Genomic DNA, 17,923 nt, shown 5'->3' with positions numbered 1-17,923 from the left:
CAAAATCCCAAGAGGAGAATGGAGGAGAAGGGATCGCAGCATGACCACCACCCCTGGGGGTGATTTCTTGCTTTCTGTCTCTCCCTCTGTCTCTCTGGCAAGCACATAGGCCTTATAGCAAAAATCTCTCAAAACAAAACAAACAAAAAAGACAACCCAAAAGTTCAATAATATTTTCATTAATTTCTGTGTTTGTGTGTGCAGAGAGAAAGAGAAAAAATATTTTTTATGTGACTTGTTTTCTTGGAAGAGTTTTAAAATAATTGCAGCATGGGACCAGCAGTTAGCATAATGGCTGTATCGCTGGACTCCCATGTAGTCGACTGTGGTTCAAGTCCCAGACCCGGTGGCTTAAAACTCGTCAGATGCATGTGCATGCATACCCAAGATCCCAAGAGAAGAATGGAGGAAAAGGAATTGCAGCGTGGCCATCCCCCCTGGGAGGGTGATTTCTTGCATTCTGTTTCTCTGTCTCTCTCTGTCTGGCGAGTGCACGCACCCTATATAGCAAAAATCTCTCAAAAAAAAAAAAAAAGATTCAGCATACCATATCTGATCTTATGCTCTTGCCTTTCCCAAACCTGGCTCCTACTCATTCTTCTCTCCCATAGCAAGTGGTATTTCTCTCTAGCTGGCGTCATGGACCAGTAACTTCAGAGTTATTCTTGATAACCTTCCTCTTTCTGGGATGCAGAAGTTAGTCTATAACCAATTCCTTTGGTCTCACCACATAGGCATCCTGAATGGGTCTTGTCCTCTCCTTCATCTCAACCTAACCTAAGTGGTAGTCCCATCTGGCCCACCGCATTGACTCACTAGCCTCCTCTCTGCCCATGTTCTGGCTTATTTTGGCACTCTGTACTACTCAGGGGGATCTTTTAAAAATGAAAGTCTAGTTATATTGGCTTGTCAGAAAAGTGATGACCTATTTTTTCTTTTTAGAGAAACTTTTGCTATTGGACACATGCGCTCACCAGAAAAGCAGAGAGACAAAGAGTGAAAAATCACCCCCCCAGGGGGAATGGTCACACTGCCACCCCTTCTCCTCCCTTCTCCTCTCAGGAATTTGGGCACTCACACACATGCACTTGGCATGAGTTTTAAGCTGCCCATCTGGGACTTGAACTGTGGTCAACTACCTGAGAATCCAGCAACCTAACCATTACGCCATCTGCTGGTCCCATGTGATGTATTTTTTCTATGCAAAAATGTGTCATGACTTTTCCAAAAACCCACTATATCCCTCTTGCTAAAACCCCTCATTGACTTCCCAATATTCTTGAGACAAATAAAGAACATCTTAAAATTGTCTGCATTATAGAAACAGAGTGTGGAAGAGTGGTTGCCAGGGACTGGAGCAAGGAGCAATGGGGAGATGCTGTTCAAGAGTACAATGTTTTAGTTTGGGAGGATAAAAAGTTCTGGAGAGCTAATGTACAACAAAGTGAATACAGTTGACAATACTGTATTGTATACTTGAAATTTACTAACAGTAGACTTTTTATTTTTCGAGAGTTTTTATTGTTGTTGTTATAGGGTGTGTGCACTCACTGGAGAAAAAGAAACAGAAAGTGAAGAATCACCCCCCCCCCCCAGGGGGAGGGCCATTGAAGAATCACCCCCCCCCCCCAGGGAGATGGCCATGCTTCAATCCCTTCTCCTCCATTCTCCTCTCAGGATTTTGGACACACATACACACAGCATGAGTTTTAAGCTTCCTGGTCCAGGACTTGAACTGTGGTTGACCATGAGGGAGTCCAGCAATGTAACCATTACACCATCTGCTGGTCCCAGATAGATCGTAAGTGTTCTTATTACACACACAGAAAACGCAATAATGTGGACATGTGTACCAACACATTAAGTTGGGGCCAACAGGGACACAGTGGTAACACAACTAGACCCACATAGGCAGGTGCTTAATTCATATCACAAAGCCTCCTGTTCACACTGGGAACATATGCACGTGCCCACGTTTATGACTGGCTAGGAGTGGATCACGGCGTGAAGAACTTATTGGGGGGTACTTCCCTTTTCTCTCTCTCTCTCTATCTCTTAAAGAGAAAACAAACAAACTTCTTGAAAAAGTCAAGCTGTAGACCTTAAGCATGTACGATACCATGATTTCCTCTCTAGTCGCAACAGAGCCACACCCTCTTTGGTCTCCCCATCCTGGTCTTTTATTTGGGATGCCTCTTCCTATGGAGCCTACATGCATGCAGGTCCCTCCCTCTGGACTGTTGTCCTCCTCTCAGTTCCACTTATCATGTCACAGATAATTGGGTTGACAGAAAAGTCTTGACTTTTTTGGTATGTTTTTCTATGCAAAAATGAGTCATGACTTTTTGGACAAGCTAATATTTTGCCTTGTTTCATCAGAGAAGTCTTTCCTGAATGCCTAGACCAGAAGAAAAAGGTCATCTATTGCCAGCTCGTGCCATACCTAAGTTCCTCCTTGAGCCACTTGCTGCAGTTGCAATTTAAAAAAAAAAAAAAAAAAATTGCAGGCCCAGCAGATGGCATAGTGGTTATGTCACTGGACTACCACGTAGACAGTCGACCACAGTTCAAGTCACAGACCCGGCGGCTCAAGATTCATGCTGGGCATGTGTGAGTACATGCCCAAAATCTCAAGAGGAGAATGGAGGAGAAGGGAATATGGAGTGTCCATCCTCCCTGGGGGGTGATGGTCTCTCCAGTGAGTGCACACACGCTATAGCAAAAATCTCTCTCAAAAAAATAAAAATAAAAATAATGCCAACTCTGGCACCTATAGTCACTGGAGAAGGAGAAAGAGAGAGGAAGAGAGGAGACATCTCCTTCTCTGTGGAGGATTGCCACTCTGCAGTTGGTTCTCCTTTTCTCCCTCCTTTAGAGATCTTGGGCAAGCATGCACAGATGCTGGCCTGTTTTTCAAGCAGCTGTATCTGGGACTAGATCTGCATCATCAGCTGTGTGGGATCCAGCTACTTGAACCACCATGCCATAGGCTGGCCAACTGTTGCAGTTTTACCATGCACTCCTTGAGACAGAATCTGTCTTCCTGTATTGCCCAATGAATCTCCAGCTCCTTCTTCAGTGCCTGGCTTATATTAAATGTTCAAAATACTCCGGAAGCAGTTCAATGTATACAGGGCCCGTTCTCTTACCAGATTACGCCAAAGCTCAAACTGAATGATATCTTCAAGTAAAATAATCTCAACCAAATAGAAATTTTAAAAACTCCCTGATAAAAATTTGATCAAAGAGGAAACCAACTACATGCTATCTGATTATTTTAACCAATGGGTGTCTGTTTCTTTTATCAAACACCCACAGTGCAGGTGTATCGCACACACACACACATGGTACCACTCTGGAGATTTCACTGTGTTTGGGAGTTCCCTGCTAGCCCTACCTCTACTGCCTTGCTCTCTGTCAGACTGCAGAATTCTACACTGTTCAAAGAAGTGTGAAAGTTCATTTGTAATATCCACACTGTATCCTTTCATTCTGATCATAAGTTAGTAGTGACTTTTCTACATTTATACTAAAATTGGACTAACACTGATAACTGAGTACAAAGCCAATGCTCTTGAGATATTTTATACATTTGCCATCAAAAAAGGAAAAAAGGAGAAAAGATGTAACTGAGTACAAAGCCAATGCTCTTGAGATAATTTATACATTTGCTATCAAAAAAGGAAAAAGGAGAAAAGATAGGACCATCAGGTGGCATAGTGGTTAAGGCTCTGGACTCCCACATGGTCGACTATGATTTGATTCCCAGCCCTGACGGCTTGAAACACACCAGGTACATGTGTGTACATGCCTAAAATCCTGGGAGGACAATGGAAGAGAAGGTATGGTGGCATGGCCATCCCCCTTGGGGGGGGGTGTGATTTCTCACTTTCTGTCTCTCTAGAGAGTGTGTGCATCCTGTAGCAAAAAATCTCTCTTAAGAAAAAAAGATAAACCAAATAGTCATAACAGCTAAATAAGGTGGTACTATTTTAGTTCCATAAAGATGATAATAAAGTGGTAATCGAGTGGTAACATAACCTGTGCAAGGTCACAGAATTTGTAAGTGGTTGGAGCTAAGATATGAACTCAGTAGTTGGATTTAAAGTTGTATTCTTGTGTGAAAGGCAGTCTCTTTAAATGAAGGAAAACAATTAGATTATCCCAAATCATGTCTAATATGTTTTTGAAACTCAGGCCAATGCAATAAAATATGAAATGTGAATAAAAATAACTATTGAAAAAAATGATTGTATTATGTATCAAACTAAAACAAAAACACCTAAAGTAAAAGGCATTGAGAATTAAAAAATATATTTGATATGTCAGACACTGCTGGGAATGCATTTTTAAATGTGTCAAAGAGACTACACTTAGAGTGACAGCAGAAAAAATGCTTATAAAAAAGTGTATTCTCTATGTTGTTTCATTAAAGATGCAGGCAACCTATGAAAAGATACATGGAAAACAAATAAAAAATTAATAATAGTCACAAAAATTTACACTAGAAGATGTTCATCTCCATTAACGCCTTCTCACCAGGACAGACAGACACAGGCACTGAGGGAGAATGGAAACTTCTGCATTGCAAGCAGGATTGGCTGATCTGACCTCAGTGAGCATCCGTGTCAGCCGTAATAGGTGGTTTCCCTAGATACACAGAACTCTCTTTTCTGTTACTGTGTGTATGAAGAAATTGATATTGAAGGTTATAATGACAGGTTGAAATTGAATCACAGAAGATCCTACAGAAACAAGCCAAAGTTCATTTAAAATCACATTAGGAAAATATTTTTAACAACAAGTAAGAAAACAGACATAATCTAAAGTAATGATGTTTTAAAGCCTGGCATCTAAAGAAACAAAAGACTCTGGAAAAGAACAGAAGCATGTCATAAAGTTCAACGAGTTGGCAGTCTTGAGAATTATCACACATACCCTTATATTTTCCTTCTAAAACTAAAGAGTGGTGGAAAATGCTGAGAAACAGTTGAAGAGAATACATAGGATGAATCCTTTCTGCAGTGAAAATACACACACATACACTATTATTTCATAAATAATAATTAGGATAGGAAATATCTCCTGAATTATAGCTTGGAGGTAAAGACCGATCTGTGGCATTTTATGAAAAGAGAATCAAGAACTTACTCACCCTTAAACAAATGAAGTGACTAGGATGAGCTGCCCAAGCATGAACAACAGCAATAAGATGGGACCACGAGGTACCCAAGCAAAATGCTATGTTGAAAACCAGTTGAAGAAGGAGGCATTCAGTGCAAAACTCAGAGAACCCACACCCAAAAGAGCATCGAGGACCACAAGAACATTTCTCACAATTACTTCACCAACAGTGCGATGGATAAGAACATTTAGCAAAATAGTCAGTAGTAAAAAGAAACATGGAAAAAAACAGTGCAATTTAAAAGTTGTCTAAAGAGGGACCAGCAGTGGTATAATGGCTATGTCACTGGACTCCCATGTAGTCGACCGCAGTTGGAGTCCTGGACCCAGTGGCTTAAACTCACGCCAGGTGCATGTGCGTGTGTGCCCAAGATCCCGAGAGGAGAATGGAGGAGAAGGGATTGCAGCATGGCCATCCCCCCGGGGGGAGATTTCTTGCTTTCTGTCTCTCTGTCTCTGTCTTTCTGGTGAGCGCACATGCCCTATAGCAAAAACCTCTCTCAAAAAAAAGTAAAGTCGTCTAAGGAAATAAGAGGATCAAACACTTTTATTCTTAACTAACATATCAGCAACTGTGAAAAAAAAGATTATACACTATAGATAATGTATTTTATTAAGGTAAAGGAAAAGCTTGGCATAACCATAGTGATGGCGGATGAGAAAGACTAACACTAAACGTAATCCGAGAAAAACTAATAAATACAGAAGGCAGAAAAAAAAAAGCCAATATTAGAATGGCTGATATTTGGGGCAGGGCGGGGGGAAGCCCTCAATTCATGGGACAAAAGATAGAGTCTTTGAAATGAAGAGAAAAAAATAAAAATTGCAAGAATCAATTTTATCCCATAAAAATGTTATACAGAGGGGACCAGCAGTTGGCATAATAGCTATGTCTCTGGACTCCCATGTTGTTGACCACAGTTCGAGTCCCAAACCCAGTGGCTTAAACTCACGTTGGGTGCATGTGCATGCATGCCCAAGTTCCCAAGAGGAGAATGGATTAGAAGGGATTGCGGCGTGACCATCTCCCCGGAGGGCGATTTCTCACTTTCTGTCTCTCTGTCTCTCCTGATTTCTCGCTTTCTGTCTCTCTGTCTCTCCTGTCTTTCTGGCGAGCGCACGCACCCTATAGCAAAAACCTCTCAAAAAAAAAGTTATACAGAATACCAATTAAATTTCAAGGATTAAAAAAATATTCTTAAGATGAGGGAAAAAAATGAGATGTCTTTATGTATCTCTATATACCTCTTACTGCTAGAGAGCAACGGAACGTTTTCCACAAAGTTCTAAAGAATAGCGCATGTCATCAAAGGATACTTCCCCGTCTGAAAGATTCATTCAGTGTAACAGCAAATATGAGAAACCTCAAACACTAGCTTGATAATGAAATTGGATACATTTAATGTGAGGATCAAAAGAGAAATCATGAAAAAACATGATGGGAAAAAGTATATAACACATCGAATCCATTTAAATATAGAGCTGATAATAAACAGAACTATGTTACCTAAAAGAAAAGATGTTTTTAAGCATATATGCATATTATAAAAACATATAAAAATGTCCATATGAAAACGTTTAAGGTCATATTACGATAGTGTTAAAAATGGGAAGAGAACGTAGGAAAATGAGAGAAAATGAGAGTACTAATGACAGCCTTGTAGCAGGGAGATAATTTTTGTTCTCCAGAACTGAACACTATAGTTATTAAAAGAAAAACAAATAAAAAAAATGACCCCCCCCCAGTGTCTTAATTTTCTCCTACTCCCTTTTCTTAACTACAGAGAAGAAATGTGGGAAACACCAGCTATAATGTGAGGCAGTCATTATTTGAAGTGCAGTAGTTCATTTATTTTTACTTGTCTCTCTTTTTCTTATTTACTGAAGCAAGTAAAATGTATAACTTTCTATTAAAGTAGCATCAATAGGATAATCTCATTTTTCAGAAACCATTTATCAATATAATTGCAAGAAAAATGAAATGATTACTGTAGTTATTTATAGGTGCTAATATTAAGGGTAGTTTTTAAAACCTGTCATCTTTGTACTTTTCTGTATTTTAAAATGATTTTTTTAATGCATTGCCATTATTTTACAGAAACTATAGAGGCGGTTTCTACTTTTCTAAAAAAACTAGAAGTGGGACCAGCAGATGGTGTAATAGTTGCTGGACTTCCACGTGATCAACCATGGTTTGAGTCCTGGACCTGGTGGCCTTAAACCCATGCCAGGCATGTGCACGTGTGTGTGCCCAAAATTCTGAGAGGAGAATGAAGGAGAAGGGATTGTGGCATGACCATCCTCTCTTGGGGGAGTGATTTCTGACTTTCTGTCTCTCCAGTGAGCACATGCACCCTTATAGCAAAAATCTTTCTAAAATAAAAAAAGAAGTATGTATGCCAAGATATTATCATGCAATTAACTGAGTGATGAAACTATGAGTAATTGTTATTTTGTGATTTTTAAAATTTTCACAATTATAAACATTTAAAAATATATTGACATACATCCATGTAGATGTGTTTACCTTGAGGAGCATTTCAGATACCCAGATGAGAATGTTAAATACAGGGATGCCACATTTCAGATGAGTAGATTCAGATTTATCTTCATTCCTGTCAAAATGCCAAAGAGATTTCTCAAAGAGTCTAACAATTTTTAAAAATAGAAATATCTCAGCAGTGAGAGAAAATACAAGTGGGCAAGACATTTCCCTATTCATGCTGTTTAATTCATTAGCTTCTTAGTAGGCAAAGTTTTCCTTGTTGTGGCCCTGTTGGTAGACGGCTGTGATCCAGGGCAGGCAGCTTCCTGGGCCAAGACAAGCACTACAGATTTGCAACATAACTTCCGAGTGATTAGAATGTTGTAAATACTTAGCAACATAGATCCTTTTCTATAATTCAAATACAAAGGTTATTGGTCTCACTGACTTCCTAGGATGTTTCTAGGTTAGATAACTAGACTTCAAAATCAACTTGGGATGGGGCCAGCAGGTGGCATAGTATTTACAGTGCCAGACTCCCACATGACTGATCATGGTTCAAGTCTTGGACCCAGTGGCGTGAGATGAAGGCTGGGCACATGCACTTGCATGCCAAGGATCCCAAGAGGAGAATGGAAGAGAAGGGAGTGTGGCATGGCCATCTCCCCTGGCCAGTGATTTCTCACTTTCTCTCTCTCACTGTGTGTCTAAAAAGTGTACATGCCGTATACCAAAAAATTCTCTTAAAAATTTTTTTAAAAACTGGGCAATTTATAAGGTTTCATTATTTTTATTTATGTCTATTTTTACTGTACTTTTACTACTTATATGTATATTCTACCAAAAAGTCAGACAAATGATTTTGAAGATGTTTGTACAGACAGTAATTGTCAGCTAAAATGAACTGCCGTATCATGTAATATTTTGAAAGAAAAGGGTGGTAAGCAAGCAGATTCATCTTTTTGATTAAATTCAAGTAACAGTAAGCAAAATAAAAGAAAAAGGGATGTATTAAAAAAAAGTATATGTCAGGACCAGCAGTTAGCCTAATGGCTATGTCGCTGGACTCCCACGTAGTCAATCGCGGTTCGCGTCCTGGACCTGGTGGCTTAAAACTCACGCCGGGCGTGTGTGCGTGCGTGCCCAAGATCCCGAGAGGAGAATGGAGGAGAAGGGATTGCGGCGTGGCCATCCCCCCTGCGGGGTGATTTCTCTCTCGCTTTCTGTCTCTCTGTCTCTCTCTGTCTGTCTGGCGAGTGCACGCGCCCTATAGCAAAAACCTCTCCAAAAAAAAAAAAAGTATATGTAACAATAGAAAATTTAAGAAAATGACTCATCATAAATTGAACTACCAACTAGTCTTCACTTTATGCAAAATATAAAAAAGAATGTAATAAAACAATAGGGCAAAATTATTTAACAAACAATATTCAAAGCATATTTAGATAACTAGTTACCTGCTTTTAGAATTAGATTCACACCTCATATCAAAACCAATTAAAGAGTTCAATAGATTATGCCTTGAGTAGAGCATCGAGTATAAAACCAATCATGGTTACAATAAAAATGTTGAGTTATCAGCACAAGGGGATGGTGAAAATTCTCTTAGTTTTGATGTGACAGAGAAAATTCACACAAAAAAATTGTTTTAAAATATTAAATTCTGCATAATAGGAAGGCAAATACAATGAAGAGGTATGCCAGGAAGGCATCTGAAGCAAACATATAAATGAATCAAAATGTCACATAACCAGTTTCTCCAAATTGGTAGGGCTGCAGCAATGAGAGAATTACTTTCAAAAGTATCTGAATTATAACTACTAGGTCATCAGAAAAGTCATGACAGTTTTTTTTTTTTTTCCTTTTGAGAGAGAGTTTTCTACTGGGTGCATATGCTTGCCAGAGAGACAGAAAGTGAGAAATCACTCCCTGGGGGGGATGATCATGCAGCAATCCCTTCTTCTCTTGGGATTTTGGGCACATAGACACACACACTCAGCAAGTTTCAAGCCTCTGGATCCAGGACTCAAACTGCAGTCAGCCATGTGAGAGTCTAGTGCCTGAACCACTACGCCACCTGCTGGTCTGAGTCATGACACATTTTTCTATTTGCTTGTCTTTTCCAACGACCCAATAGTTAAAAGTGAAATGTTTAAAGAACATATGCAAAAAGTCCTTATTTTATACATTAAAAACTAAATTTTCATTTGACAGTCTCTAAATTGTCAAAATATAACAAAACTTATTTTTAATAAAAATAAAACATTTATTAAATGTCCTAGTAGACATCGAAAGAGACTAGGAGCTGTAGGACACAAACCTAGGTTTTAACAGCTATCTAGATGTACAGTGGGATTAAATGTGATACAGAACAAGCACAAAGTTGCTGTAAAAACATTAATTAAAGTAAAAAAGTGGGAGGGGGCGTTCATAAGCCTCTGGGATAGCTAGGCTGCAGTGAGATGGGAAGTCGTTGAAAATGGCAAACCCTGCGAGGGAATCAGAGACCTCAACCCAATACAGCCTGGCAGTCTCCAGAGCAAGGGCTTGGGTGTTGAGGGCTGTGATCTGGAATCCCAGCTGTGACATTTAGTAGTACTGTGTTCCTGGATGTGTCACTTGACTCATGTCCTTTCTCAACCCTGACACCATTGCTGGGGAGAATTGAATGACACAATGTTGCAAGGTAGAAGTTTACTGACTTTGGAGACCAACAGGTGGTGTGGTGGTTAAAAAGCTGATGATTCAAGTTCCATACCTGGAAGTTTAGAATCACACCAGGTGTGGTTTGCATGTGTGCCCACAATCCTGAGGAGAATGGAAGAGAAGGGATTGCGACATGGCCATCCTTCCCAGGAGGTGATTTCTCACTTTCTCTCTGTCTCTCTCCTGTTTGGTGAACGTGCATGCCCTATGGCAAAATAAATAAATAAACAAACTAACAAAAAGTAAACAAGAGAGAGAGAGAGAGACAGAAATTCCTGGCTTTTATCACTATTTAAAAGAGTAGTAAAAGCCAGCAACACTACTTTCACTTAAAAACACTTCAAAACAAAGCTAGATTTGCTTCTCCCTAGTAAAGTGGCTTTGATAGTTACCGCAAAGACCTTGACTAAAATTCTTTTACATCATCAGAACAGATTTCAAACTTTCAAACACTCCATCAAAAAAAAAAAAAAAAGTCCATTTTGAAACCACAGATGTCTGGTTTCTTTGCTGAGATTCATATAGAATAAGATCATTGAATTCAGCAATGAATTCCAGACATCAAAATTTTACCTTCACACACCACTTTGAAACTAAAATTACAATTACTAAACCATTTCCCAATCTTCATATCTTGGTGGCTATCAGGGTCACTGAAGGGTCTGAGTTTTCCTCATGTATGATATAATCTATTATAATTAAGTTGTAAATGTAGTCAGGCAGAATGTCATACTGACTCACACTTGTGGCAGACACTGTTAAGTGTACCTCGGCAAGGACTGGGCCCATGTTCACTTCTGTTTTTGCCAAAAACAATACAGAATGTGTTTGGCCTTTTGAATTCAGTGTGTGCTTCCCTCTACTCCATCAAGAATTTAGAAGGTCATTCATCATAGCCTAATCTGAACAATTGAAGTCTGAAATGCTCCAAATTCAAAACTTTTTAGTACTAACATCACATCGCAAGTGGAAAATTCTGCCCCAGACCGCTGGTGGGTTGCAGTAAAAATGTTGCAAAAGGGGCCAGATGGTGGTGTGTTGATAATATGTGACAGCCTGAGGCAACCCCACATGGGAAGGTTCCCAGTTGAAGTCCAGAGACCTCCCTAAGTACTCCAGAAACATGCATGCCCGTGATCCGGGGCTGGCTAAAGGCTAAGGGTAGACTGTGGCAGTGAGACTCGGTTGGGAGTATTGTCCCTGTGTCTCTTTGTCTCTGTCTCTCTCACTGATGGAAGAAGGAATTAACCTTAGAAAAAAATCTACAGCCTAAAAATATTACATAAAATCAGCTTCACTCTATGGGTAGAAGGTGTTTGGGAAACATAAATGAATTTCACATTTAGAATTGGGTCCTAGCTCCAAAATGCCTCGTTATGTGTATGCAAATATTCCAAAATCCCCAAATCCCCCAAAAATCTGAGATCAGAAGTACTTCTGGTCCCACACATTTTGGATAAGGGATGGTCATCCTGCATTCATCATTCTTTCCATCAAGTTATAATCTAGGACAGAGCATAGCATGGTAACAGCACAGGTTCAGCACCCTGGGGAAGTGAAGGCATGAGGCTGAAAGGATTCTTGCATTCCTTTGTACAACAAAACCTTTCATTTATTTTTATGCTGACCTTGCTTTCGAATGCACATAATTCTTACATTAATTAGGACCTGGGACACAATTCTGGGGCATTGTTGTGTAGGTAGTGGGGACTACATGAAGTGAGAGCATTTGCCAAAGCACAGGAAGTCAGTTTCAGAAAAGATTCTCTGTTGGCGATGCCACTCCTGGAGTCCAGAGAACACTTCTAGATCAAAACCTGCAGTGAACCCCTGTGTCCCTGAGGGAGAAGGTGCTAGATAAAAGCGCAGTGAACCCCTGTGTCCCTGAGGGAGAAGGCACTGGATAAAAATCTGTATCTCTAGTGGTTAAGCACATCACCTCTCCATTCAGATTGCCTACAGTAGAAGCCCCTCTCCCAATTCCCTGACTGTGTGAGCTTGACCCAGGTAAGGAACCTCTCTATGCTCAGTTTTCCCATACGCTAAAAGGATACAAAACTATGTTTCAAGGACTGTTGTGAAAATTAAAAGGAAAATGCAGAGTATTCAGCATGTAGTATAAAGTCTATAATGATGATTTAAATAATGTATTTTTATTTTATTTATATTTAAATGTTTAAATTTTGTTTTAAATTATTTTATATTTATTTTATTTATATTTTAAAAATTAGTTTTGTAAAGATACAATATAGTTTTTCATAGTATATATACACTATGTGTTTATCAAATTGTAAGTAGACATTTTTTCAGTGTTGAACATTACCTTATATTGTGCACATTTGATAATATCTCTACTAGTTGGAAGTATGTATTGAATAGTAAATGATGTTTTTTACTTTGCTTTGGTATTGCAATTATTATGACCTTAGGAAACTTCAGAATTTTAAAAATGGGAACCTATAGGCGTCCATGAGTTTTCTCTCTCTCTCTTTTGAAATTTTATATTATTTTTCCTACTTCCTTTATTATATAAGTGAGCCAAAGGTGAACTCTGTCTTCTGGTCCCTAGTTTATTTCCTCACTGGGGTCTGAGACCCATTAGCTCAAAAGCCTGATATGTCCAGCTTAAACCTCTCATTGTTTTAAAGGTAGCCAGAATTATTAGTTTTTTAGCCCTTAAGCCTGCTTTGCAAATCTTGTGAGACCTCACTCCCATCTGCTCCCCTAAGGCATGGGACAGCCTTGTGGTTATAAACTCCTAAGGTATGGGACAGCCTTGTGGTTATAAACTCCTAAGTGGCTGCGGCCTTCAAATATCCGTGATCCAGAGTGACTTCACCACCCAGATACAAAGGATCCCTCTTAGACAGCCTTCTCCCCTGGGAGTCCCCTTGCCTCCATCGCTTCTGAGTAGCAAACTGTGTGTGCCATCGCTGGGGACCTCCCCACAAGGAACTTGCCCCCCACCCAGGAAAGCTGTGTGTGCCATTGCCACCTGGTGGTGTCATATCTTTTCTATTGATCAGCCTCCATATCCCTTGTACCCTCTCTTTCCTCTCTTCCAGCTAACACCAATTCCCAGTAAAGAAACATTCAGATATATTTTTGCTCTCCCACCTTTCTTAATAAGCCCAGAAGAACCAGGGGGCAGAAAAAGAAATACCTTAATTTTCCCTAGAGTTGCCCAATGTGAGACATGAAGTGTTTATATAGGAATGTTGTTGAATAAGCCAGATAGCTGAAATTATGACTTTTTTTTCCCATCCTACCTCTAAAGAATATAGCACTGGGATTATAGGTACATCTGCTAGTGTTTTCGAAACTAAGTCTCTGTCTATATGGACTGCTCTAACAAAATATTCATAAAATGACTTTTAATTCTCACAATTCTAAAAACTAGGAAGTTCGTGTTCAAGGCAGATTTGCTGACTGGTGAGGGCTGTGCCCTGGTTCATAAGTGGCACTTCCTAGCTGTGCCCTCATGTAGTAGAAGGGCAAGAGGGTCTCTCTGGGGCCTCTTTTATTTATTAATTTATTTTAAATTATTTTTACTTACTTATTTGTTTACTTATTTTAATTTGACCAGAAAGGAACAGAGCAAGAGAGAGAGCAAGAGAGGGAAAGGGAGAAAGCAAGCTACCATGTCTGGGACTTGAACTGTGGTTGGCCATGTGAGAGTCCAACGCCCTTAACCACCATCCCACCTGTTGGCCTCTGGAACTTCTTTTATGAGGCACAAATCCCATCATGAGTGCTCTGCCCTCGACCTGATCACTCCCAAAAGCCCCACCTCCTAATACCATCACATTGGTGATTAGTTTCCTACGTATGAATCAAGGGGGAAACACAAACACATTCAAACTGTGACACCTATCAAATCAGAAAAGTGAGGTTGAAACAGTGTATTGGGTAGAAGGAGGGGGTTCCATTGGCATAGCAGTTACATCATTGGATTCCCATAGAGCCGACTGTAGTTCGAGTCCTGGACTTGTTTCAAGTCCAGTGGCTTGAAACTCACACCAGGCACATGTGTGTGTGTGCCCAAGATCCTGGGAGAAGGGATTGTGGCTTGACCATTTCCCCCGGGGAGTGATTTCTCACTTTCCCTCTCACTATCTCTGTCTCTCTCTTTCTGGCATGTGCACGTGCCCTAAGTCAAAAGCCTCTAAAAAAGGAAGAAAGTATTGGGTCATCAGAAAAGTCATGATGAAGCATTCATCATGACTTTTCTGACGACCCAATATATATAAACATCAGCTTTGAAAGTTAGTAGAAAAGTTTTATTTCTCCAGGGCCAATTAAATTGATATCAGCTAGGACCCAAACAAACTATTCTTTATGAAGGAATAAAACTGCATCAAACCAAATGAGTCAGATCTTTCAAAAGATGAAAATGCATACTTCAATTATTTTGTCTTGATAGCTATTTGGCTCATAAACGAGATTAAAATAAAAATGCTCTGTGTCCTGATAATGAAATGAATTGGGTAAGTACCTGATTTTTAGAAGGACTTTATCCCTATCAGGTATCCCTCCCTGGTTCTACCATTTCTGATCTTAAATTTGAGAAAGCTTTTTCTGTTGCATCTGTCATTTTCTAGTGTTCTCAACTAAGTCAGATTGGGAAAGAAAATTTAGTTTTTTCTCACCTATTGCTTGCCACCGTATCGCTCCACGGTTAGTACAGCATTATAGAAATTCCTATCGTTCTGTTCTGTAAATTTGTCTCTGTAACCAACATCCTTACATAGTTCATCAAGCCCACACCCCACCATATCCTCACTTTCCTCATTATTTTGTGTAGGTTCCATGATCCCTGGGACATTCTCAACTCCTCTCTCTCCTTCTGTCCAGTGCTCCTGGAAAATCCCAAGCCAGGCTAAAAATCTGACATTGGTTGACTGCTCTTGATCTTCAGCAGAGGAACATGGTGGAGGAAAGAAAAATCCACACTCTGGGAACTGTTTTCCTTGGCATTCATACCCACAAATATCCACCTATGTTTAGTGCTCCCTGAGAAGTCTATTTCCCTGGCCCATCCACTCAGCCATTTTTAGAGGTCTCTCTCACCTTCCTTGTCCTCGTATTTCCAGCACTTTCTCCCTTCTCCTTGTTCTCTGCCTACTTTGCTTTTCAAGTAGGTGAACTAACCAAACGTCTGTGCCAACCAGTTGGCTGGTGCATAGAGTCCTGTTCCCTCTGGCCCAATTGCTCCTACATTGATCCAGGCTCACTCTCGAAGCATCTTTTGTTTTCCCCTTTTACCTGTAATATCTCCTATTCAAAGAAAGAAAAAAAAACCTGAATATTTTTGTTGGTGTGTCTTCATTTTTACTCTGGATGCTAAAGATGATCTTGTTGGAAAAGTTTTTTTTCTACCCACAGTATAAAATTGTTTACCTTACTGTTTTCATTTTTTCTTTCTTTCTTTTTAAATTTCGCCATAGGCTACATGCAATCACCATAGAAAGAAAGTGAGAAATTACCCCCCAGTGTGGATAGCCGCATCACAGTTCTTTCTCCTCCATTCTCCTCTTGGGATTTTGGGCATGCATGCACACATGCCTGGCATGATTTTTCAAGCTGCTGGGTTTGGGACTCGAACTGTGTGTTGGCCATGTGAGATTTAGGCACTTTAACCACTCACACCACCAAATAGCTTATCTCCCTCTCTTTATTGAACTTGTTTTAATCAGACTTTTGACTTGGGTAAGTTCTCTTTAGCAAAATTAAAGGTGGCCTTCTCCTGAACTCATGATGATTAGTTTCACATCTCCATCATCCCCAACCCTCACTGGCCTTAGTTCAAGCACTTCCTGTCTTGAGGAATGCCACATTCTTCTACTTCTTTCCTCTCTCCCTGGTAACTCCTTTTCTAAGTCCTCTTTTTCTTACCTCAAAAGAGTGAAATATCCCAGGAATCAGTTTCCAGACATCTTACCTATTCATTCTTCTCAAAGGAATTTCATGAAGACTCATGGATTTAAAGACAATCTATATGTTGACTTCCAAGTTTTTATTTTTATTTTATTTTTTAATCTCTAGTCAAACCTCTCTTTGGGAATCTGAGGTCATCTACCAAGAAGTGCCTACTCATCCTCTCCCCATTGATGTCCTATAGACATCACAAAATTAGCTGCGTTTCCACCCTCAATATTTTTTTCTCTCCTCCAAGCCTTCTCCTCCTCAAATGTTTCTCTTTCACAGGAGTGAGACTTCCATTTCTTTTGCTGATCTTCCATCTCCTCCCTCCTATCCCATCCTTAGCTCATCCTTAGCTTCTTTTCTCAAGACAACATCAGTCTGTAGGTCAGTTCTGTCAGCTCAGACTTCAAAATGCAGACAGAATCCTACCATGTTTCAAGATTTTCTCCTACCAATGCCTTAGCCCAAGCCCTTCTCTCTCACTTGAACAATTATAATAGTCTCAGAAATTATCTCTCTTTTCCTCATTAGTTCCTTGAGTCTCCATTCAACAGACAGAAGGCCACTTTTGGAGCACAAAGTATATGTCTTTTCAAAGTCCTCCAGTGGCGTCCCGCTAACAGAATAAAAGCCAAGCCCTACAGTGACCTAATGAACCTAAATGATCCAGCCCCGGGCCGTTCAGTGGGCTCCAGCCACAGACACCTTTTGGTACAGTGCGTTCGCGCCTCAGGGCATTTGTCTGCATTTTTCTTTCCTCATGATCACATATTTCACTCCTTCATTTTATTCTCAGAGCTTGTTTTTTTAAGAGATGTTCCCTGATTATTTTATATAAGATAGAAGTGTATCCTTCCTTGTCATTCTTTATTCCCCTTCATGAATGCCAAAAAAATTGCATGTTGATATTTTTGAATTTGTTTATGTTTCCATTGTCTGCCGGGCAAAAAATTTTCAGTTCATTTACATATCTCTGTTGTCTAGAGCTTGACCTTATACACAGAAGGTACTTGAATATCAAGAAATATTTGTTGGGGTCAGCACGTGGTGTGATGGCTGAGGTGTTGGACTTCTATATGGCCCACTGAGGTTTGAATCCAAACCTTGTGGCTTACTTGTTTTCTCTCTCTCTCTCGATCATGTGTGCCCTGTAGCAAATTTTAAAAATAAGCATACAATTGAATGAATAATTCCTAAAAAAAATTTTAAAAAGATATTTGTTGAATGAACATAACATTTAACAAATTGGTATTTTTAAGCAAATAATTGAAGATAATTATCTGAGCAATTTGAATTTAGCTTAAGCTAGGTCTTAGTCCACTGTTGCTATAACTGAATGCCACAGACTGGGTGTTTTATAAAGAATAGAGGATCATTGAACTCACTCTGGATGCTGGGAAATCCAAGGTCAAACTGTTTGACATCTGGTGTGGGCCTTCTTACTGTGTCATAACATGGTGGAGGGCATCACATGGGTAAGAGACAAACACTGGAAAGAGACCTTGCTTTTATAAAAAGCCACCACTATGGCTTAATCCATTCATCAGAGTTCCACACCCATAACCCAGTCATCTCTTATGAGGCCCCATCTTCCAACACCGTTATATTAGGGATTAAATTGCC

The sequence above is a fragment of the Tupaia chinensis genome, unplaced genomic scaffold, assembly GCF_000334495.1.
Source record: "Tupaia chinensis unplaced genomic scaffold, TupChi_1.0 Scaffold000647_1, whole genome shotgun sequence".
In the NCBI taxonomy this organism is placed as follows: domain Eukaryota; kingdom Metazoa; phylum Chordata; class Mammalia; order Scandentia; family Tupaiidae; genus Tupaia; species Tupaia belangeri.
This window is presented reverse-complemented; position numbering follows the sequence as displayed.